At 47.4% G+C, this 24,475-nt stretch overlaps 1 protein-coding gene across 2 annotated transcripts in view; it reads left to right on the forward strand.

Annotated features, from left to right (window-relative positions):
• Nucleotides 1-24,475, forward strand: part of nek10 (NIMA-related kinase 10) — a 377,347-nt gene that overhangs the window by 14,157 nt on the left and 338,715 nt on the right. The window lies entirely within an intron of this gene.

Here is a 24,475-nt window from a genome sequence, read left to right on the forward strand (position 1 = left end):
TTTTGTAGCTGCTGTTAACCCTTTGTGAGATTTTTCCCTGCATTTTCTCATGTATTGATTCATGATTCAATGATTCATGACTCAATGACTTCCATGATTCAAATGACATATTTTACCATTTTTTATTTTACAACAGGAATCACCACTCCCGGAATTCTGGTCGGATGATGAGCACGACACTACGCCACTGCTATCTCCTACACCCTCCACCATCGCAGAGCCACTCACCATAGTTGGGCACTTTAGCGATGAGGCATCTGGGACACTAACTGGTGCGCACAACACAGCCATCCCGGTATAGCAGGTGGAGGCAGCAGCAGCCGAGGGGCCGGGCGGCCGGAGGGCAGCCTGGCGCAGGCAACCATCCGCCGCCCAGACGGGTCCGGGGTTCCTGGAGTTACCACATCCATCCATAGACCTGATGCAGTCACCGACCAAGGGACGATCAAAGGGGGTGATGGCCGGCTTGCGGCAGCTGCAGACACAGGTGGAGGAGTCCACCCACGTCCAGGAGCAGGGAGTGTGCCGGTCATGCGTGCCACCCAGGCTGACACCGCACAGGTGGCGTCTGCAGTGGAGGCAATGAATGCGACGGTGTCAGACATAGGTCGCAGTATGCAAGGCCTGGGGCTTTCCTTGCAGGCGGCGTCCATGACCCAGGACATGGCTGCCCTCTCACAGGCAGCCATGACCCAGAGCCAGCAGCAGATCGCAGAGGCACTCAATGCCGTGGCCCAATCTCAGCAGGCCGTGGCCCAGTCTCAGCAGGCCATGGTCCAGTCTCAGCAGGCCATGGCCCAGTCTCAGCAGGCCATGGCCCAGTCTCAGCATGCCAGCGCTGAGGGCATTGGCGCCATTGCCCAAGTGCTGGCCAATCCACCAAACCTGCACATCTTTGGACTGTGGGAGGAAACCGGAGCACCCAGAGGAAACCCACACAGACACGGGGAGAATGTACAAACACCACACAGTCACGCAAGGCAGGATTTGAAAAAAAGCAAATTATTGCGGATGCTGGAATCTGAAACGAAAGAGAAAATGCTGGAAAATCTCAGCAAGTCTGGCAGCATCTGTAGGGAGAGAAAAGAGCTACCGTTTCGAATCCGATGACTCTTTGTCAAAACTAACAGACAGAGAAAGTGGGAAATATTTATACTGTGGAGTGAGAATGAAAGCTGAGTCATAGCCACAGAAACCCAGGGAAACCGGGAGCTAATGACCACGGAACCCAAGGGGAAAGAGTGTTAATGGCAGTCTCCAGAGAGAACAAAAGATGTGAAAGGTCAAACAGCAGAGAAACTAACATCAGAGGATGAACAGTAGATGTGGGGGGAGGAGAAAGGTGAAGGGAAGTTGGATAAGATTGGGGGAGGGAAATTAAATGCATATTAGAAAGAAAGAAATGGTAAAAGACAGTTAAAATGAAATGAAATCAAATGGGTCGGGGTGGGGTAGAGCTGATCATCTGAAGTTGTTGAATTCGATGTTCAGGCTGGAGGACTGTAGCGTGCCTAACCGGAAGATGAGATGTTGTTCCTCCAGTTTGCTTTGAGCTTCACTGGAACATTGCAGCAGGCCAAGAAGAGACATATGGGCATGGGAGCAGGATCTTGTGTTAAAATGGCAAGCTACGGGAAGGTCAGGGTACTCGATGCGCACAGACCGACGGTGCTCAGCAAAGCGATCACCCAGTCTGCGTTTTGTCTCCCCGATATAGAGGAGACCACATTGGGAGCAGCGAATGCAATAGACCTAATTGAAAGAGGTGCAAGTGAAACGCTGCTTAACCTGGAATGAGTGTTTGGGGCCTGGGATGTTAAGCATGGAAGAGGTAAAGGGGCAGGTGTAACACCATCTGCGATTGCATGGGGAGGAGCCATGGGTGATGGGCGAGGTGTTGGGTATGGTGGAGGAATGGACTCGATTATCCCGGAGGGAACGGTCTCTGTGGAATGCTGACAGAGGGAGTGAAGGGAAGATGGGTTTGGTGGTGGCATCACGCTGGTGTTGACGAATTCTGGTCTCAACATCGAATTCAACATCTTCACCTTGATCCATTTGTTTTCATCCCATTTCATTTCAACTGTCTTTTACCATTTTTTTCTTTCTTGCCTTTTTTTATATATATATATTTACCCCCACCCCCCCATCTTATCCACCTTCTTTCCTGCATTTAGATTTTATTTATTGTCACGTGTACCAAGGTACAGTGAAAAGTATTTTTCTGCGAGCAGCTCAACAGATCATTAAGTACTTGAAAAGAAAAGGAAATAAAAGAAAATGCATAATAGGGCAACACATGGTACACAATGTAACTATATAAACACTGGCATCGGGTGAAGCATTCAGAGGTAGAGTGTTAATGAGGTAAGCCCATAAGAGGGGCCATGATGTGGAGATGTTGGCATTGGACTGGGGTGAGCACAGTAAGAAGTCTTACAACACCAGGTTAAAGTCCAACATGTTTGTTTCAAACACTAGCTTTCGGAGCACTGCTAGGAGTCTGGTAACAGTGGGGAAGAAGCTGTTTTTGATTCTGTGCGTGTTCTCAGACTTTTTTATCTCCTGCCCGATGGAAGTAGTTGGAAGAGTGAGTAAGCCGGGCAGGAGGGGTCTTTGATTGTGCTTCCCGCTTTCTCCAGGCAGCGGGAGGTGTAGACGGAGTCAATGTATGGGAGGCAGGTTCGTATGATGGACTGGGCTGTGTTCACGACACTCTGAAGTTTCTTGCAGTCTTGGGCCGAGCAGTTGCCATACCAGGCTGTGATGCAGCCAGATAGGATGCTTTCTGTGATGCATCTGTAAAAGGTGGTAAGAGTTAATGTGGTCATGCTGAATTTCCTTAGTTTCCTGAGGAAGTGTAGGTTCTGTTGTGCTTTCTTGATGGTAGCGTCGATGTGGGTGTACCAGGACAGATTTTTGGAGATGTGTATCCCTAGGAATTTGAAACTGCTAACCATCTCCACCTCGGCTGACAGGGGTGTGTACAGTACTTTGCTTTCTGAAGTCAATGACCAGCTCTTTAGTTTTACTGGCATTGAGGAAGAGATTGTTGTTGCTGCACCACTCCACTAGGTTCTCTATCTCCCTCCTGAATTTCGACTCGTCGTTATTCGAGATCCGGCCCACTATTGTTGTATCGTCAGCAAACTTGTAGATGGAATTGGAACTAAATTTTGCCACGCAGTCGTGTGTGTACAGGGTGTATAGTAGAGGGCGAAGTACGCAGCCTTGCGGGGCCCAGGTATTGAGGATTATTGTGGAGGAGTTGTTGTTGTTTATTCTTACTGATTATTGTCTGTGGGTTAGGAAGTCGATCCAGTTGAGAGTGAGGAGCCAAGTCCTAGGTTTTGGAGCTTTGATATTAGCTTGGCTGAGATTATGGCGTTGGAGGCGGAGCTGTAGTCTATAAATAGGAGTCTGATGTAGGAGTCTTTGTTGTCAAAATGCTCCAGGGATGAGTATAGGGCCAGGGAGATGGCATCTGCTGTGGACCGGTTGCGGCGGCATACAAATTGCAGTGGATCAAGGCGTTCTGGGAGTATGGAGGTGATGCGCTTCATGACCTACCTCTTGAAGCACTTCATTACGACTGAAGTCAGGGGCACTGGACGGTAGTCATTGAGGCACATTGCACACCGCGGTATATGATGGTGGTCTTCTTGATGCAGCTGGGGGCCTCAGAGTGGAGTAGGGGCAGGTTAAAGATGTCCGCGAATACATGAAATGAAATGAAAATTAAAATCGCTTATTGTCACGAGTAGGCTTCAATGAAGTTACTGTGAAAAGCCCCTAGTTGCCACATTCCGGCGCCTGTCCGGGGAGGCTGGTACAGGAATCGAACCGTGAATCGAACCAAGCAACTGGCCTGCTTGGTCTGCTTTAAAAGCCAGCGATTTAGCCCAATGTGCTAAACCATCTGCCAGCTGGTCTGCGCAGGCTCCGTCCAGGCATGACCAGGGATCCCGTCCGGACCCGCCGCCTTCTGAGGGTTCACTTTCAGGAAAGCCGATCTGACTTTGGAAGCTGTAATGGTGGGTATGGGTGTGTTATGGGCTGCTGGGGCACTCAAAAGCGAATCGTTGGTTTCCTACTCGAACCGAGCATAGAATGCATTGAGTTAATCGGGGAGGGGTGTGCTGCAGCTGGAGATACTGCTTGGCTTTGCTTTTTAGCCCATTATGTTTAGGCCTTGCCACAACCGCCGAGAGTCTGCTACGCTAGTCTGTGAATCTAGCTTGGTCTGATATTCTCTCTTGGCATCTCAGATGGCTTTGCGGAGGTCGTACCTGGATTTCATGTATAGGTCAGTCATGGTTGCCCTACTTGAACGTCTCAAATCTGTCCTTCAGTAGGGAGTCAATCTCGCAATTGAGCCATGGTTTCTGGTTGGGGAATGTACATACAGCTTTCTTTGGCATGCAGTCGTCCACATATTTGCTGATGAAGTCTGTGATGGTGGTGGCATACTCATTTAAGTTGGTCGCCGAGTTCTTAAATATGGACCACCCTTTCCCCCCGCCTTATGGACCACCCTCATGGAATACCCTTTCTCCCCTTTGCTTCCCCCTTCCCTTCCTCCCACATCTACATCTGTCACAGTTTACCCTCTGATGTTAGTTTCTCTGCTGTTTGACCTTTCACACCTTTTGTTCTATCTGGTTTCTGTAGCTATTAGCACCCCGTTTCCCTAGGTTTCTGTGGCTATGACTCATCTTTCATTCTCACTCCACAGTATAAATATTTCCCACTTTCTCTGTCTTTTCGCTTTGACAAAGGGTCATCTGGACTTGAAACGTAAGCTCTTTTCCTCTCCCAACAGATGCTGCCAGACTTGCTGAGATTTTCCAGCATTTTCTCTTTGGTTTCAGATGCCAGCATCCGCAATAATTTGCTTTTATTTTGCTCTTGTATGTCATGCCCTGATTAATAAAGCCAAGGAAGTCATATGCTGTTTTAACAAGCTTCTCAAGTCATCCTGCCACTTTGAAAGATCTGTGTACCTTCACCTCCAGGGATTCCTGTTCCTGTATCCTGTTTGAAATTGTCCCATTTGGTTTGTATCACCACGCCTCATTCTTACCAAAATTTATGTTTTCACACCACTGTTAAATTTCATCTGCCCCAATTCTAATATTGAAATTCCTTTTATTGTTTTCGCTTTGTTGCAATGAAAAATAAATGCTCTTTAAAAAAAAACAGTTTAATGGTATTATGAGTAACTCCTTTTTGTAAGGAAGCTGAAATGTATCTAGTTACCAATAACATTGAAGGTTACATGAAGAATAAAGACAAAAAGCTATTCATCTACTCTAGGAAAAAGAATGATTGTTGTGCTGTTGGGACTAAGCAACTATCAGTTGTGGAAAGTAATTGTAAACGTTGTCCCAAGCATATTGATATTCTGGAGCTTGGTTAGGTTGTTATGAGCTTGGGGAATAATTTAATCGAGCTTTATTCAGAAGATTTTTATTTGAGTTTAATCACCTTCCTCAGGAGATTGATCTAAGTTGGAAACAATCTGTCATATATCAAATTATACATGACCATGCAAAAATAGGTTGAATAGCCTCATTTCAATCAATTTTTATTTTTATGTCAGTTACAAATTATATGATATGCATTATTGTACAATAGGACTCGGTATGTGTTTTAATGCAGCTTGTGAAAACATGCAATTGCACTTGTGTATAAATAATTAATACTTGTTAAATTATTTTCAGTACATTAAATTTAACCTACTGAATAAATAAATGTTTTTGGTTTGCATCAGATTTAATTGTTCATGGGATGTGCGTGTTGCTGGCTGGGCCACAATTTATTGTACATTCCTAATTGCCCTTCAGAAGGTGCTGATGAGCTGACTTTTTGAGCCGCTGCAGTGCCAGTTAGGAAAGTTTCCAGTTAGGAAAGAAGTTCTTGAATTTTAACCTAGCGATAGTGAATGAATGGCAATAAGTTGGGCTGGTGCATGGCTTGGAAGGGAACTTGGAGGTGGTTGTGATCCCATGCACCTGCCCTTGTTCTTCTAGGTGCTAGAGGTCGTAGGTTTAGAAGGTGCTGTCGAAGGAGACTTGGTGAGTTAATGCAATGAATCTTGTAGATGCTACACAGTGTTGCCATGCATTGGAAGTGGAGGGAGTGAATGTTTGAGAAAGGGTACCAGTCAAGCGGGATGCTTTGTCCTGCATGGTGTCGATTTACTTGAGTGTTGTTGGAGCTGCACTCATCCAGGCAAGTGGAGGGCATTCCATCACACTTGTGGTGAATGTGGGAATTTCAGATGTATTGTATTATAGGCATTTGGTGAAGTAAGTGTTAAAAGCCTGGGTTAGGGTCTATTTGACTGCTGCAAGTATATTTTAGGAGCCAGGTGTACAATTAGCTATTGTAAAAAGTTTGGGCAGGTTTGTTTTGATTAAGGGATTCCCTGGGGAGTTGATTTGTTTACAGCTTGGTGAGATGATGTCATTGCTGGGTGGTGGTAAGATATTGGGCTTTTTGAGAAAAAGTTTTCAGTTCAGTTCTGATATGGCAAAAGCTCGACCACAAGTAAGATAGTTTCTTCCTACTGTAGGTTAGTTAAGAGATAAACTGTATTGAAGCAGTGCAGACTTGTCTGAGAACACGGGGGAGCTGAAACAAGTAGCTAAAATAGCTTTTGAAGATATACAGCCAGAGTTTCTGCATAGGTCTAACAGGAGTCATATCTTTTCTGTAAAGCTGTGTCAAGAGATCTCTCTTTTTCAAAGAATATCTCGATAAAGCAGGTATTCTTCTGTGCCATTGGTATTTAAGGTGGATTAAGAGCTGAGATGGTTTATTTTCTTGTTGTTTAAGTAGGAATAAAGATAGCAATTAAGGGTATTCACTGTATTGAGTAGTATTGTTTAAGGGGTGGTCACAAGCTATTTTCTAGTGTGATATTAAAGATATTCTAATACTGTGTTGGTATTAAAGTTTGTTTTAATATACCATATCCCTATTTCTTCATGCAATCACTCCCGGAGCAAAGTACCCTTTCCTCACAATCTTACAAAATTAAAATACAATATTGGGGTTTCTGTTCAGTATCCTAGCCATTGTTGGGGTCTGGTCTGGGATCATAATACACTCCTGTCTTGAGCCTTGAAGATGGTGGACAGACTATTGAGATTCAGGCGATGAGTTACTCACCACAGCATTCCTAGCTTTTGACCTGTTCTTGAAGCCACGGTATTTATATGGCTTGTCCAGTTCAGTTTCTGGTCAATGGTAAACCCAAAGATATTGATAGTTGGGTAGCTATTGAAGTCTAGGAAGGATAGTAAGATTCCCTCTTGTTGGAGATGGCCAGTCCGTGGCACTTGGATGGATGAAAGTTACTTGCCACTTATCAGCACAAGCCTGAATATTGTCCAGGTCTTGCTGCATATGGACATGGACTGCTTCAATATCTGAAGAGTCACAAATGGTGCTGAACACTGTGCAATCATCCTACTTCTGACCTTGTAATGAAGGAAATTGGCAACACCCCCTTCCCACACCTGAAGAATTTCCCTTGCCGCTGCTTCCCTCCGGAGCTGACCTGCTAACATACTTATCTCCATGTTCATAAACTGCACCCCTTGCTCGTCTCAGTTGCCGCACCGCCTTCCTGGTGGACAGTCGGTCGAAGCTCGCCTGTAGTTCCTTCCTCTTTTCCAGCTTCGCTGGGTCCCCATCTTCTGCATAACTCCTATCTACCTCCAACACCTCATCTATTACCCTCTGCCGCTCCAACCTCTCCTCTTTGTCCACCCTGGCCTTAAACAAAATTACCTCACCCCTCACCACCGCCTTTAGAGCCTCCTAGACAACTGCCTTCGACACCTCACCGTACAGTTGAAACCTACATATTCCTCAATTACCTTTTCAATTTTCTCACAGAACACTTGGTTCCCCAAAAGCCCCACATCCAATTTCACATAGTATCATTTCTGGTTTGACTTTGGATTTAAGGTGCAGTCACTGAAATGTTTTCAATCTGTGCACAATAAAAAATATTATCATGACTGACCAGTTAGTATAGGCAAATGTGATAATGCATTTGCATTGGCATGATTTTCAGACTGACGGTATTTGATCTTGTTGGAATGTGCAGATGGTCTTTAATACTTTGGAATCTACTTTCCGCTAATGAAGGGATACCTTTGTGTGGTCCGAAAATAGCTGTTAGGGCCTGTGGTCCCTTAGCAATGTGAAGTGACACCATAAAAAGGTATTGGTGACGTTTCTGCACACCAAATCAGTGCCACCTACTCCAACTAAGCAGTTAGATTCTATACTTATTAATGTACGAGATGCAATAGGTACAGTCCTGGAGGTAGTATTTGTGACACCACCACTCCAAACCCTATTGTGAAGCATCACAGGCAAGTTGTACTTCTGCTTGTACATTCTGACTTCTTCAATGCTTCTTTTGCTGATGATATGCTTTCTCGCATTCTGGTGTCCACTGTCATGCCTGTTTTGCGCACAACAATGTACATGATGGTTTCAATTGGGTTGCCAGATTCAGGACAATTTTCCATAGTCGTTGAATAGTCTTCGGAATTAGAAGTTGAGTGACATTTTTTGATTGCGGAGCCTTCATATCTGTTTGGGTGCTTTGTGAATTACATATCCTAAATATTGCATAGATGTATGAAATAAATCACATTTATCTTTCTTGACACGGAACCCATGAACCTGAAGGCGTTTCAGTGTTGCCTCTAAGTATCATTCATTTGTGCCGGTTATCAATATATCATCTAGGCCACATGGTACCTTCTGTAAGCCACTAAGGACCTGGTCCATTGATCATTGAAATAAAGCTGGTGCTGACATTATTCCAAAAGGCAATCTCTTGTAGCACAATAGGCCTTTGTGAGTGATGATTGTGAGCAGATGGAGATTCAGCTGCCACATTCATTTGCAGGTGGGCCTGCGATAGGTCAATCTTGCTGAACTTGTGTCTTCCTCCCACATATTGATCTGCGCATAGAACCTGATTGTTGTCTTGAAATCTTTATAGATACAAATTGTACCATCCTGCTTCATAGGACTTGCCTAGTCACTAGCTGTGACTGGCTCTAAGGCTCCTGTTTCCATGGGCGGGATTCTCCAGCCCCCCGTCGGGTCGGAGAATCGCCGGGGGCGGCGTGAATCCCGCCCCCGCCAGCTGCCGAATTCTCTGGCACCAGGGGCTGGTTTAGCTCACCAGGCTAAATCGCTGGCTTTTAAAGCAGGCCAGCAGCACGGTTCGATTCCCGTACCAGCCTCCCCGGACAGGCGCCGGAATGTGGCGACTAGGGGCTTTTCACAGTAACTTCATTGAAGCCTACTCGTGACAATAAGCGATTTTCATTTCATTTGGCGGGGGCGATTCTCCGGCCTGCGATGGGCTGAGTGGCCGCCCGTTTTTTGCCAGTCCCGCCGGCGTAATTAGAGTAGGTCCTTACCGGCGGGACCTGGCAGCGCGGGCGGCCTCCGGGGTTCTCGGGGGGCGTGAGGAGATCTGGCCCTGGGAGTTGCCCCCACGGTGGCCTGGCCCATGATTGGGGCCCACCGATCCGCAGGCGGGCTTGTGCTGTGGGGGCACTCTATTCCTCTGCACCGGCGACTGTAGCAGTTCACCATTGCCGGTGTGGAGACAAAGCCCTCTGCGCATGCGCTGGGATGATGCCAGCACACGCTGGCGCTCCCGCGCATGCGCCAACTCGCACCGGCCGGCGGAGGCTGTTCGGTGCCGGTTGGCTTGGCGCCAAGCCTCTTCCCCGCTAGCCGGCGCGGCGCAAACCACTCCGGGGCTGGCCTAGCCCCTAAAGGTGCAGAGGATTCCGCACCTTTGGGGCGGCCCGACGCCAGAGTAGTTCACGCCACTCCTTCCCACAGGAGGTGCCCGCCCGCCGATTATGGCAGAAGCTCGCCCCATATGTCTCAGTAGTTCAGAATCTACCGTTGGGAGTATAGCATCGGGTAGCATAAGCTCTAGCCTGGAGATATTTCGGCTGACTATTTTCCTTAACCTTCAAGGACACTTGTACTCTTTTCGTGGGCCCCAGTGTGTCTTCAAAAACACTGCTGTATTTTTCCAATATGGTCTGTAAGTCGGACTTTGAATCAACTAAGCTGTTTACAGCGCTTCAGTTCAGTTTAATCCTTTCCAGCTAAGAGCGGCCAAAGAGAGCTGGAAAACATCCTTGGACTACGTGAAGTGCTAGCTCTGCAGTTTGTCCATTTAACGCAACCTTGACTGTGATGCAACCTCTCAGACACCCTATTTTCTCTGTATTGATCCTCAAGATCACATCTGCTAGTTTCAAAGGCAGGTGATTCGGTTTCCATTCGTGGATGGTGTTAGGAATTAGGAAGATGGTAGGTAACCCCTGTATTGACCTCCATTTTGATAGGTTGTCATTCTGTTTTGATGTGACTTACCCTGGGCTCAGAGTATGTTCAGCTTCAATTGTTCATCAGAATGAAGTGCTATAGTTTCACTCTGGTTCTTTTGTTCCACATTGTAAATTTTCTTCGTTGAATTTGTTTTGTTTTTTCCTTTGAATGGCAAAGTTATTTTATTACAGCAAGCTCTTGCTGTGTGGCCGGTTCTGCCACAGTTTTTACATTAGCTGTCCTTTCTCCAGCAATCAGCCTGTGAATGGCCTGTTTCTGCACAGCGATGACACACCTGTTACTATAGATTCCTTCTGGGTAGCAGCCAGTTTATAGATCCTTGTGCTTGCTCCAAGCTGAGAAGCCTCCTTAGCAACCAGCTCCACTGAAATGGCAATGTCTAATGCAGTATTCAGACTTAGATTTTGTTCTGTTAATAATCCTCTCTGAATGGCCTCATTTTTCAGACTGCACAGCAAACGATCTCTAATTGTGTTGTCTAACAAGCAGCCAAATTCGCAAAACTCTGCAAGTCACTTGAGAGTTACAACGAACTGTGCAATATTTTTCTTCTAACCGACTAACTGATCCTTCGATGAAATCAAAACCTCTGCAATAATTAAAGGCTTTGGTGCATAATGGTCTTCTAATATTTCAACCAATTCTTTTTTAAAAAATATTTTTATTCTCCTTTTTCACATTTATCATACTTACAACAACAAATAATTAACAATAACAACAAATACAATGGCAATCTCCCAGCCAACAATTCCCTTATCCCACCCACCCTCAAACAGCTCCCAACATTTTGAATACAAAACACCAATGAAAAAGAATCATCATTAATTTATACATTCCAATCCCTACCCCCCAAATGTTCGATGTCATCCAATTCATGAAAATGCATGATGAACAAGACCCTTCCATCCTCCTCCTTCAACTCGAACTTTACTTTCTCAAGAGTTAAGAATTCCAGCAGGTTCCCCCCGCCACACAGGCACAGGACGGAGAAGCCGACGTCCACCCCAACAGAATCCGTGTTCGGGCAATCAATGAGGCGAAGGCTAAGACACCTGCCTCTGCACCCGCTTCCAACCCCGGCCGATCTGACTCCCCGAATATGGCTTCTAGGGGACCTGATTCAAGTCTCATGTGCACCACCTTTGAGACTATCCTAAAGACCTCCCTCCAATACACCTCCAGTTTGGGTAGCACGGTAGCATAGTGGTTAGCACAATTGTTTCACAGCTCCAGGGTCCCAGGTTCGATTCCGGCTTGGGTCACTGTCTGTGCGGAGTCTGCACGTTCTCCCCGTGTCTGCGTGTGTTTCCTCCGGGTGCTCCGGTTTCCTCCCACAGTCCAAAGATGTGCAGGTTAGGTGGATTGGCCATGATAAAGTGCCTTTAGTGTCCAAAATTGCCCTTAGTGTTGGGTGGGGTTACTGGGATAGAGTGAAGGTGTGGGCTTGGGTAGGGTGCTCTTTCCAAGGGCTGGTGCAGACTCGATGGGCCGAATGGCCTCCTGTACTGTAAATTCTATGATTCTATGAAAACATATGAACATGATTTGCGGCCCTCCTCCCACAATGTTCACAAACGTCCTCCACCCCCTCAAAAAGTCGGCTCATCCTTGCCCTTGTGAGGTGCACCCTATGCACCACCTTCAACTGCATCAGCCCCAACCTCGCACATGAAGTTGAGGCATTCGCCCTCCATAGCACCTCACACCGCAACTCCTCCTCCATGCCCTCTGCCAACTCTTCCTCCAATTTTGCCTTAATCCCATCCATTGATACCATATTTTCCACTAGAATAACCTCATAAATCGCCGACACCACCCTCTTCACCAATCCCCCTGCCGTCAGTATCTCTTACAACAGTGTGGGGATTTCGGGGGAAGGGACAGGGTGGCAGGGAGGAGAGAAAAATGGTTCTGTGTTCTGTTTTATCTTGTTTAAAATTTCAGTCTTTTTTTTCTAAATATAGTGTGCCCAATTCATTTTTTACATTTAAGGGGCCATTTAGTGTGGCCAATCCACCAACCCTGCACATCTTTGGGTTGTGGGGGCGAAACCCACGCAAACATGGGGAGAATCTGCAAACTCCACACGGACTGTGACCCAGCGCTGGGATTGAACCTGGGACCTCAGCGCCATGAGGTAACAGGGCTAACCCACTGCGCCACCGTGTTGCCAAATTTCAGCCTTTTTAATTCTGTGAGTTAAGTTGCGATGCTCAGGAAGAAAAGGGTTTTTTTTCTCTTCCTCTTATTGTGCAATTTGATTTTGATTTATTGCTTTATGTACTGGATTATAGAGGAAAAGACTTTTAAGTTGCGATGGGGTGTTTTCCTTTCTGTTAGAAAGATGGTTGATTCTTGCAGGCATAATTTTGCTTCAACTGTTTGAAGCTTCTTCTATTGTGTTTGATTCTGTTTGAAGGTAACGGGACTGATCAGAATCGGTTAAAGGGGGAGGGGTTTGCTTCATTGCCTGCGTGTTGGGGAAGGTTTGTTTGCTTTTTGAGATTGTTGTTACTGTGTTGAGTGCTTGTGTTATTGCTAGGTGTGATAGAATCTGGCAATCGGCAGGTTTTTTGACGCCAGAGGGTGGTAGATGCTGAGCTAGCTGGATAGTTGGTTCACGGGAACAAAATGGGGGGAGAGCTGAGGAAAGACAAAGTGGGGGGGGAAGGGGGCGCGGGATGGGGGAATTGCTGACGGGTAAGGGACAGTTAGGAGACTGGAGATGGAGATCAGATGGCGATCGCCGCCGAGGGGCGGATCAAGTGAGGTGCGGAACACAGGCTAGGAGCTGGCCTTGGAAAGGTCATGGTTGACCGACAGGGGAGGGGGCAAAAGCCCCCCCCCCCGACCAGACTGGTTACATAGAATGTTCGTGGTCTGAACGGGCCGGTTAAGAGAGCTTGTGTGTTCGCACAACTGAGACAGTTAAAAGTGGACGTGGCTATGTTACAGGAGATACACTTGAAGCTGGGAGACCAAATTAGATTAAAGAAGGCATGGGTCGGGCAAGTGTTTCATTCAGGACTGGACTTTAAAACAAGGGAGGTGGCTATCCTGATTAATAAAAGGGTGACATTAAAGGTGGGGAGGATAGAGGTAGACCCAGGAGACAGATTTATTTTGGTTAGCGGGAAGCTAGAGGGAATGGCAGTGGTGCTGGTGAATATGTATGCCCCAAACTTGGATGATGTTGCGTTTATCAGGAAGGTGGTGGAAAGTTCCCAGACCTTGGACTCGCACCGGCTGATCATGGGGGGTGACTTTAATAAGGTCCTGGACCCGAGGTTGGACCGGTCGAGTGCTAGGCCGGGGAAGCTATCAGCAATGGCAAAGAAACTGCGGGGGTTCATGGAGCGCATGGGAGGGGTGGATCCGTGGAGATTTGAGAGACCAAGGTGCATGGAATATTCATTCTATTCCCATGTACATAAGGCGTACTCCAAGATAGATTTCTTCGTGCTAGATAAAACACTGTTAGCAGGGGTTGAGGGCACTGAGTACTCAGCAATTGTAGTCTCAGATCATGCACCACACTGGATAGACCTATAGGCAGACACGGGAATGCCCCAGCGCCCACAGTGAAGACTAGATACAGGGCTGTTAGCGGATGAGGAGATCTGAGAGCGAGTGAGAGAGGCCATTCGGGGGTACATAAAGAAAATGTCACGGGGGAGACTGCAGCTGGGGTGGTCTGGGAGGCACTGAAAGCGGTCATTAGAGGGGAATGTATTTTGATTCGAGCCCACAGGGATAAAACTGAGCGGTCGGAGCTGGACAGGTTGGTAGGAGAAATCTTACAGGTGGACAGGAGATATTTGGAGTCTCCAAATGAGGAGCTCCTGAAGAAGCGTCGGAGACTTCAAATGGAGTTTGGGCTCCTTTCCACAGGAAAGGCGGATGGTCAGCTGAGGAGGGTAAAAGGGGCAATGTATGAACATGGGGAGAAAGCTAGCAGGATGCTAGTGCATCAGCTGAGGAAACAGGAGGTGGCGAGAGAAATAGGGAAAATAAAGGATATGAGGGGGAAAACGGTGATGGACCCAGGGGCGGTAAATGAAGTGTTCCGGGAATTTTATAGCCAGCTTTACGAGTCGGAACCCCCGGTTGGGGAGGAGGGCATGAATCAATTCCCGGAGAGGCTAGAGTTCCCGAAGGTAAATGAGGAGCTGGTGGAGGTCATGGGGGGCCCCAATTGGGCTTGGGGTGGTGATAGATGGACTGGGGGCGTTGCAGTCAGGTAAAGCCCCAGGACCTGACGGATCTCCAATGGAATTTATAAGAAGTTCTCTGGGTTATTGGGGCCGCTCCTGGCTAAGGCTTTTAACGAGTCCAAGGAGCTGGGAAGTTATCACAGGCATCAATTTCTCTCATCCTGAAGCGTGACAAGGATCCGGAGAGCTGTGGATCGTACAGGCCAATCTCCCTCTTGAATTTAGATGCCAGATTATTGGCAAAGATCCTAGCCACTCAAATAGAGGATTGTGTCCCGGAGATAATTTGGGAGGATCAGACGGGATTTGTAAAGGGCAGGCACCTGACACCCAACATTAGACGGCTTCTTAATGTAATTAGGATGCCAGCGGAGGAGTGCGCGGCTGAGGTGGTAGTTGCCATGGACGCGGAGAAGGCTTTCGACCGAGTGGAGTGGAAGTATCTATGGGATACTTTAGGCAGGTTTGGGTTTGGGCAGGGATTTGTAGAGTGGGTCCGGCTATTGTACCAGGCCCTGGTGGCAAATGTAAGAACTAACCTTCTTAGGGCAGAACGGTAGCATGGTGGTTAGCATAAATGCTTCACAGCTCCAGGGTCCCAGGTACGATTCCCGGCTGGGTCACTGTCTGTGTGGAGTCTGCACGTCCTTCCCGTGTGTGCGTGGGTTTCCTCCGGGTGCTCCGGTTTCCTCCCACAGTCCAAAGATGTGCGGGTTAGGTGGATTGGCCATGCTAAATTGCCCGTAGTGTCCTAAAAAGTAAGGTTAAGGGGGGGGTTGTTGGGTTATGGGTATAGGGTGGATACATGGGTTTGAGTAGGGTGATCATTGCTCGGCACAACATCGAGGGCCGAAGGGCCTGTTCTGTGCTGTACTGTTCTATGTTCTATAACATCACTTGTTTGGTGGGAAGGGTAAAAAGGGATCGTCTTTCTCTATCGCTGGCAGGTCGGGTGCAAGCAATTAAGATGAATGTATTGCTGAGGTTTTTTGTTAATTTTTCAGTGCCTGCCGATCTTTTTATCAAAGGCGTTTTTTAAGGAAGTAGAAAAAATGATTAGCACTTTTATTTGGGGGTAAGGTGGTTAGGATTAAGAAGGTGATGTTGCAGAGAGGACGGGAGTCAGGGGAGTTGGGTCTCCCAAATTTATTGTATTATTTAGAGGGGAGGACTCCCAGTGGTTTAAAATAGAGAATCTATGCAGGGGGTCGGGGTTGAGGGCGTTGGCAACACCGCCGCTCCCAATGGCCCCAGGGAAATACTCAGGGAGTCCGGTGGTAGTGACAACGCTCAGGATATGGAAGTAGACGCGCCAGCGCTTTAGGTTGGAGGCGAGGTCAAGGGAAATGCCGATTTGAGGGAATTATAGATTTGAACAAGGGAGGTGGGATGGGAATTTTCAGAGATGGGAGAAGGTGGGAAGTTAGGGTATTAAAGGATTTGTTTCTGGGAAGCGAGATGGTAAAGTTGGAGGAGCTGCGGGAGGTGATGTGGGTTGGGGCAGGGGAAGATGTTTAGGTACACGCAGGTCCAAAATTTTGCCAAGAAGGACATACAGAGCTTTCCGATTGCACCGGCCCCCACTGTTTTTTTTTTAGAAAATATTGTATTGAAGCATTTAGAATACGGGTAATTGGGGATAGGGCGGGAGAAGTGGGGTCCGTGGTTTATTGTTTGTTGTTATTTTAGGGGGCATTTTGTGCGTCGACCCTCACGGTTGTTTTAGAAATGTCAATATGTTAAATTGTGAAAATTACAAATGCTTCAATACAATATTTTCTAAAAAAAAACAGTGGGGGCCGGTGCAATCGGAAAGCTCTGTATGTCCTTCTTGGCAAAATTTTGGACCTGCGTGTACCTAAACATCTTCCCCTGCCCCAACCCACATCACCTCCCGCAGCTCCTCCAACTTTACCATCTCGCTTCCCAGAAACAAATCCTTTAATACCCTAACTTCCCACCTTCTCCCATCTCTGAAAATTCCCATCCCACCTCCCTTGTTCAAATCTATAATTCCCTCAAATCGGCATTTCCCTTGACCTCGCCTCCAACCTAAAGCGCTGGCGCGTCTACCTCCATATCCTGAGCGTTGTCACTACCACCGGACTCCCTGAGTATTTCCCTGGGGCCATTGGGAGCGGCGGTGTTGCCAACGCCCTCAACCCCGACCCCCTGCATAGATTCTCTATTTTAAACCACTGGGAGTCCTCCCCTCTAAATATTACAATAAATTTGGGAGACCCAACTCCCCTGACTCCCGTCCTCTCTGCAACATCACCTTCTTAATCCTAACCACCTTACCCCCAAATAAAAGTGCTAATCATTTTTTCTACTTCCTTAAAAAACGCCTTTGATAAAAAGATCGGCAGGCACTGAAAAATTAACAAAAAACCTCAGCAATACATTCATCTTAATTGCTTGCACCCGACCTGCCAGCGATAGAGAAAGACGATCCCTTTTTACCCTTCCCACCAAACAAGTGATGTTATAGAACATAGAACAGTACAGCACAGAACAGGCCCTTCGGCCCTCGATGTTGTGCCGAGCAATGATCACCCTACTCAAACCCACGTATCCACCCTATACCCGTAACCCAACCCCCCCCCCCCCAACCTTACTTTTTAGGACACTACGGGCAATTTAGCATGGCCAATCCACCTAACCCTATATCTATGGAGCTCCCCCCAATCTCATGCCACCTGCACCCCAGGTATCTAAAATGGGTTACCGCTCTACGCAATGGCAGCCCTCCCACCCCCAGCCGGGACACCACAAAATATTTGCTTTTGTCCAAATTTAGTGTATACACCAAGAAAGACCCAAACACAAGAAGCAGCTCCAATATTCCACCCATCAACTCACTTGGTTCCGACACATACAATAGCAAGTCATCAAAGAGACCTTATGTTCCACCTCCCCCCACACTATCCCCTTCCACACCCCCCAAACGTCTCAACGCGGTGGCCAAAGGCTCGCTCGCAAGTGTAAACAACATGGAGTTGGGGGGGGGGGGGGGGGGGCGGGGGGGGGGGGGGGGGGGGACACATAGGACTCCCCTGCCTGGTCCCTCGATGTAGAGCAAAATACTCAGAATTCATATTATTCGTGCGGACACTCACCCTCGGCTCCCTGTAAAGTAATTTTACCCAATCCACAAATCGCGGCCAATCCCAAACCACTCTAAAACCGCCATCAAATACCTCCACTCTATCCGGTCAAACCCCTTCTCGGCGTCCAGTGCCACTACTACCTCTGTCGCGCTCCCCTCCACTGGTGGCATAACTACATTCAGAAACCTCCTAATGTTTGAAAAAAGCTGCCTCCCTCTTCCAAACCCCGTCTGATCTTCCCCTATCACCTTCGGGAGGCACTCCTCCAACCTTACCAGCCAACACCTTTGCATCTACATTCAAGAGTGATATGGGCCGATACAACCCACACTCTGTCAGATCGTTATACTTCTTGAGCAACAAGGAGATCGATGCCTGCCTCAAAGTCTGTGGCAACACCCCCTTCCCTATCACTTCCTCAAACATCCTGACCATCAGCGGCGCCAGCATTTCCCTAAAGTTTTTATCGTACTCCACCGGAAACCCATTCAGCCCTGCTACCTTCCCCGACTGCATCCTCCAAATCGCATCTTTTATCTCCTGCTCCCCTATCACCTCCTCCAATGTGGTTCCATCCTCCTTCCCCAACCTCGGATATTTCAAACCATCCAGGAATTCCTGCATTCCCTGTTGGTTCCAACCTATACAACCTCTCATAGAACTCCTCAAAAACCCCCTTAATCTCACCAACAACTTCCCTGTCCCATCCCGAACCTGAACAATTTCTCTCGCCACTGCCTCCCTCCGTTGGCCTGCCAGCATGCCTTCTTTCCATACTCGGAGATCGCTCCCTCATCCACCTCAATTAACCTTCCTTGTGGATAGCCAAAAACTCGCCTGCAACTCCTTCCTCTTTTCTAACAGTGTTGGATCCACATGCTCCGCATACCACCTGCCCACTTCAAACATCTCATCTATTAACCTTTGCCGTTCCATCCTCTCCTCCTTATCCAGTTTTGCCTTAAACGATATCACCTCATCCCCTCACCACTGCCTTCAAAGTTTCCCATACCACTGCCTGCGTGATCTCACCCGTACAATTAAACCCCACATATTCCTCAATCACTTTCCAATCTTATGCCGAGTACTCACCGATTGTAATGTTGGACCATGTCCCAGACTGGGTGGATTTATGGATGAGCAAGGAGGGGGGCCAGCACCTGCACTGGAGATTAGATGTAGTCTATGAGCGGAGGAGGAGGTGTGTGTGTGGGTGAGGGAGGCTATCCGGAATTATGTGGAAATAAATGACACGGGAGGTCTCGGCAGCAACGCAATGGGAGGCGTTGAAGGCAGTAGTTAGGGGGAAGTTTATTTTGATACGGGCGCATAGGGAAAAGGTGGAGCGGGCAGAAATGGACAGGCTGGTTAGAGAGATTCTTCAGGTAGACAGGAGGTACTTGGAGACCCCGGAGGCGGGGCTGTTGAAGGAGCGACCGAAGCTGCAGATGAAGTTTGGTCTGCCATCTGCAGGGAAGGCGGTGGGGAAGTTGAGGAAGACGAGAGGGCAGTGTATGAGTATGGGGAGAAGGCCAGCAGGATGTTAGCACACCAGCTTAGGAGACTCAACAGCGGGAGGAGGTGTTGTTACCTACCCTGACAGATTGCGGTCTGTTGGTGAGGAAGTCAAGGATCCAGCTGCATAGGGAGGGGTCAAGTCCAAGGCTGCAGAGTTTGGTTATTAGTCTTGGGATAAATTTATAAGGAGCTCATGGAGTGGGAGGGAACCCAGATAAGAACATAAGAACATAAGAACATAAGAACTAGGAGCAGGAGTAGGCCATCTGGCCCCTCGAGCCTGCTCCGCCATTCAATTAGATCATGGCTGATCTTTTGTGGACTCAGCTCCACTTTCCGGCGAACACCATAACCCTTAATCCCTTTATTTTTCAAAAAACTATCTATCTTTACCTTAAAAACATGTAATGAAGGAGCCTCAACTGCTTCACTGGGCAAGGAATTCCATAGATTCACAACCCTTTGGGTGAAGAAGTTCCTCCTAAACTCAGTCCTAAATCTACTTCCCCTTATTTTGAGGCTATGTCCCCTAGTTCTGCTGTCACCCGCCAGTGGAAACAACCTGCCCGCATCTATCCTATCTATTCCCTTCATAATTTTAAATGTTTCTATAAGATCCCCCCTCATCCTTCTAAATTCCAACGAGTACAGTCCCAGTCTATTCAACCTCTCCTCATAATCCAACCCCTTCAGCTCTGGGATTAACCTAGTGAATCTCCTCTGCACACCCTCCAGTGCCAGTACGTCCTTTCTCAAGTAAGGAGACCAAAACTGAACACAATACTCCAGGTGTGGCCGCACTAACACCTTATACAATTGCAACATAACCTCCCTAGTCTTAAACTCCATCCCTCTAGCAATGAAGGACAAAATTCCATTTGCCTTCTTAATCACCTGTTGCACCTGTAAACCAACTTTCTGTGACTCATGCACTAGCACACCCAAGTCTCTCTGAACAGCGGCATGCTTTAATATTTTATCGTTTAAATAATAATCCCGTTTGCTGTTATTCCTACCAAAATGGATAACCTCACATTTGTCAACATTGTATTCCATCTGCCAGACCCGAGCCCATTCACTTAACCTATCCAAATCCCTCTGCAGACTTCCAGTATCCTCTGCACTTTTCGCTTTACCACTCATCTTAGTGTCATCTGCAAACTTGGACACATTGCCCTTGGTCCCCAACTCCAAATCATCAATGTAAATTGTGAACAATTGTGGGCCCAACACGGATCCCTGAGGGACACCACTAGCTACTGATTGCCAACCAGAGAAACACCCATTTATCCCAACTCTTTGCTTTCTATTAATTAACCAATCCTCTATCCATGCTACTACTTTACCCTTAATGCCATGCATCTTTATCTTATGCAGCAACCTTTTGTGTGGCACCTTGTCAAAGGCTTTCTGGAAATCCAGATATACCACATCCATCGGCTCCCCATTATCTACTGCACTGGTAATGTCCTCAAAAAATTCCACTAAATTAGTTAGGCATGACCTGCCTTTAACGAACCCATGCTGCGTCTGCCCAATGGGACAATTTCTATCCAGATGCCTCGCAATTTCTTCCTTGATGATAGATTCCAGCATCTTCCCTATTACCGAAGTTAAACTCACTGGCCTATAATTTCCTGCTTTCTGCCTACCTCCTTTTTTAAACAGTGGCGTCACGTTTGCTAATTTCCAATCCACCGGGACCACCCCAGAGTCTAGTGAATTTCGGTAAATTATCACTAGTGCATCTGCAATTTCCCTAGCCATCTCTTTTAGCACTCTGGGATGCATTCCATCAGGGCCAGGAGACTTGTCTACCTTTAGCCCCATTAGCTTGCCCATCACTCCCTCCTTAGTGATAACAATCCTCTCAAGGTCCTCACCTGTCATAGCCTCATTTCTATCAGTCGCTGGCATGTTATTTGTGTCTTCCACTGTGAAGACCGACCCAAAAAACCTGTTCAGTTCCTCAGCCATTTCCTCATTTCCCATTATTAAAACTCCCTTCTCATCCTCTAAAGGACCAATATTTACCTTAGCCACTCTTTTTTGTCTTATATATTTGTAAAAACTTTTACTGTCTGTTTTTATATTCTGAGCAAGTTTACTCTCATACTCTATCTTACTCTTCTTTATAGCTTTTTTAGTAGCTTTCTGTTGCCCCCTAAAGATTTCCCAGTCCTCTAATCTCCCAGCACTCTTTGCCACTTTATATGCTTTTTCCTTCAATTTGATACTCTCCCTTATTTCCTTAGATATCCACGGTCGATTTTCCCTCTTTCTTCCGTCCTTCCTTTTTGTTGGTATAAACCTTTGCTGAGCACTGTGAAAAATCGCTTGGAAGGTTCTCCACTGTTCCTCAACTGTTCCACCATAAAGTCTTAGCTCCCAGTCTACCTTAGCTAGTTCTTCTCTCATCCCCTTGTAATCTCCTTTGTTTAAGCACAAAACACTAGTATTTGATTTTACTTTCTCACCCTCCATCTGTATTTTAAATTCCACCATATTGTGATCGCTCCTGCCGAGAGGATCCCTAACTATGAGATCATGAATCAATCCTGTCTCATTACACAGGACAAGATCTAGGACCGCTTGTTCCCTCGTAGGTTCCATTACAAGATAGGGGAGGTAAAACGTAAATGGGAGGAAGAATTGGGCAAGGAACTGGAGGAGGGTTTGTGGGAGGATGCCCTGAGTTGAGTCAATGCGCCTTCATCGTGTGCCAGGCTTAGCCTGATACAATTTAAGGTGGTCCACTGGGCACATATTACCGTGAGCCGTATGAGCAGGTTCTTTGAAGGGGTGGAGGATATGTGTGGGCGGTGTGAGGTTGGGCCCGCAAATCATGTCCACATGTTCATGTCCAAAGGGGATTCTGGCAAGGATTTGCCGATGTCATGACCACGGTATTAAAGACAAGGGTGGCGCAGAGAGGTGGCAAATTTTAGAGTCTTGGAAGACCCGAAGTCCAGGGGGCGAGAGAGATTGACATTTTGGCCTTTGCCTCCTTGGTAGCCCGGAGACGGATCTTATTGGCGTGGAGGGACTCGGAGCCCCTGAAATTGGGGGTATGGGTTAGTGACATAGCCGGATTTTTCAGGCTTGAGAAGATTAAGTTCGCCCTGAGAGGTTCAACGTTAGGGTTCGCCCCAAGGTGGCAGCTCCTTCGGAGAAAATTAAACTGTTGGCAGATACGATAATATGGGGGTTGGGGGGGGTGTGTTAGGGAGGGGGATGGGGTAGGGGGTAGATAGCTTAGGCGGGAGCTGCAAATGGTGGAAGGGGGACTGGGGAACTGTGTATGTAAACCATGTTGGCTGGGCATGGTTGTTGGTTGGGGGGTGCTATTCACTGTGTTATGTTTGCTTTTGAAATTGTTTAAAAATTACAAATGCCTTAATAAAATGTTTTTTTTTAAAAATCTATCCGCGAAAAGGCCTTATGAACTGAAGAAAAGAACAAAGAAAGGTTACTCCTGCTCCCCCGGTTGCAAGAACCTCCAAGGGTCCACTCCTCCCATTTCCACCATTAGCCCAACCAACACCTTCTCTACCCCTGACTGGGTAACCTGTCCAATTTTGGCTCCTGCACCAAGTTTCGGTCTCCACCCACTATCAATTCATGTGAATCCAAGTTGGGGATGCCCCCACACTCCTCCTTTACAAACCCTGCATCATCCCAGTTTGGACCATACATGCTTACCAACACCACCAACCTCCCCTCCAATGCCCCTGTCACTATTACGTACCTACCTCCCTGATCTGCCACAACTTTCTCCATTTGGAACCTCACTGTTTTATTCACCAGGACCGCCACCCCCGTGCCCTACTATCGAAACCCAAATGAAACACCTAGCTAACCCAACCCTTTTTAAGCCTCACCTGAACCTTCACCCTCTAGTGGTCTCCTGAAGCATCGCCACATCTGCTTTCAAACTTTTCAAATGCACAAGCACCCTCGACCTCTTCACTGGGCCTCCCAACCCTCTCACGTTCTACGTAACTATCCTAACAGGGGGTTTCTCCCCCCCCCCCCCCCCTCTGCTTATCCACCATCATAATTCTGGGCCCTACCCACTGAGCCTGACCCGTCCTTCTCCATTGTTGACATCGAACCCCATCCCCCCTGCCAGAATCCCCCCCTAAACTCCCTCTCGAAGAAACCCCATCCTGTGTTGATCCCCTCCCCTCCCTTGTCTCACCTCCTAGGCCCATTGAAACCTGCTTACCAGGCTCCAATGTCTGCAGCCCTTCCCCCCCCCACAACCACCTTCATGCACTAGCTGACTTAAGTTAGCTAGTGCAGGGTCCCTGCTCACGCCTTTCCTCCCCTCCCGCCCAGTCCTGGGAAAAAAACAATCAAACATAGACTTTTCATAAATAAACGTCGCTACAAAGAACAGCAACAACAATCTTTAACCTCCATAACATCATGAAGTAAGAACATTATTTAAAGCTACAAAGAACAACAAATGAAAACCGTTCACCTCTATAACAGTATGAAGTAAGAACATTATTCAAAGCTACATATATACATTCTCTCACTCTACTTCCATCCCAAGCCTTTTGCCTTCATAAATGCCTCCGCCGCCTCCACCGTCTCAAAATAAAAGTCTTTGGAGTTGTAGGTCACCCTTAGCTTTGTTGGATACACCACTCCACTGTCGTACCAAGCCACCTAAAGCCGCTCGTCGCTTTGCCAGTTCCACCGTCAGGTCCTGATAGATACGAAACTTGGCACCAGCCCACTGTACCTCCCACTTCTTCTATGCCCAGTTCAATACCTTCTCATTCATGTGATATCTGTGAAAACAGATGATCACTACCCTTGGAGGCTCGTTTAACTTAGGCTTCGTCCTCAGCGACCGATGAACTTGGTCCAATTCATACCGAGAGGGTTCTTCTCCCTCCCCATCAGTTCTGCCAATATCTTGACAAAGTACTCTGTCAGCCTCCAGCCCTCCTCCCCCTCGGGCAGGCCCATAATCCTCAAATTCTGTCGTCTCGAGATGTTCTCTATACCCTCCAGCTTTGCTTGCAGCTTCTTATTGGTCTCAACCACCCTCTGCAGCTCATCTCCCATTGACTGAGCTGATCGCTGTGCCGCAACGTGGCCTCCTCCTCTCCCTTAATCTTCTCACTCTGTTCCCTCACCTCAGCCAACGCCTTTGCAACAGCTACCTTCACCGGGGCAATTGCCTGCTCTACTACCAAAGCC

The sequence above is a fragment of the Scyliorhinus canicula genome, chromosome 5 (genome assembly GCF_902713615.1).
Source record: "Scyliorhinus canicula chromosome 5, sScyCan1.1, whole genome shotgun sequence".
Lineage (NCBI taxonomy): Eukaryota > Metazoa > Chordata > Chondrichthyes > Carcharhiniformes > Scyliorhinidae > Scyliorhinus > Scyliorhinus canicula.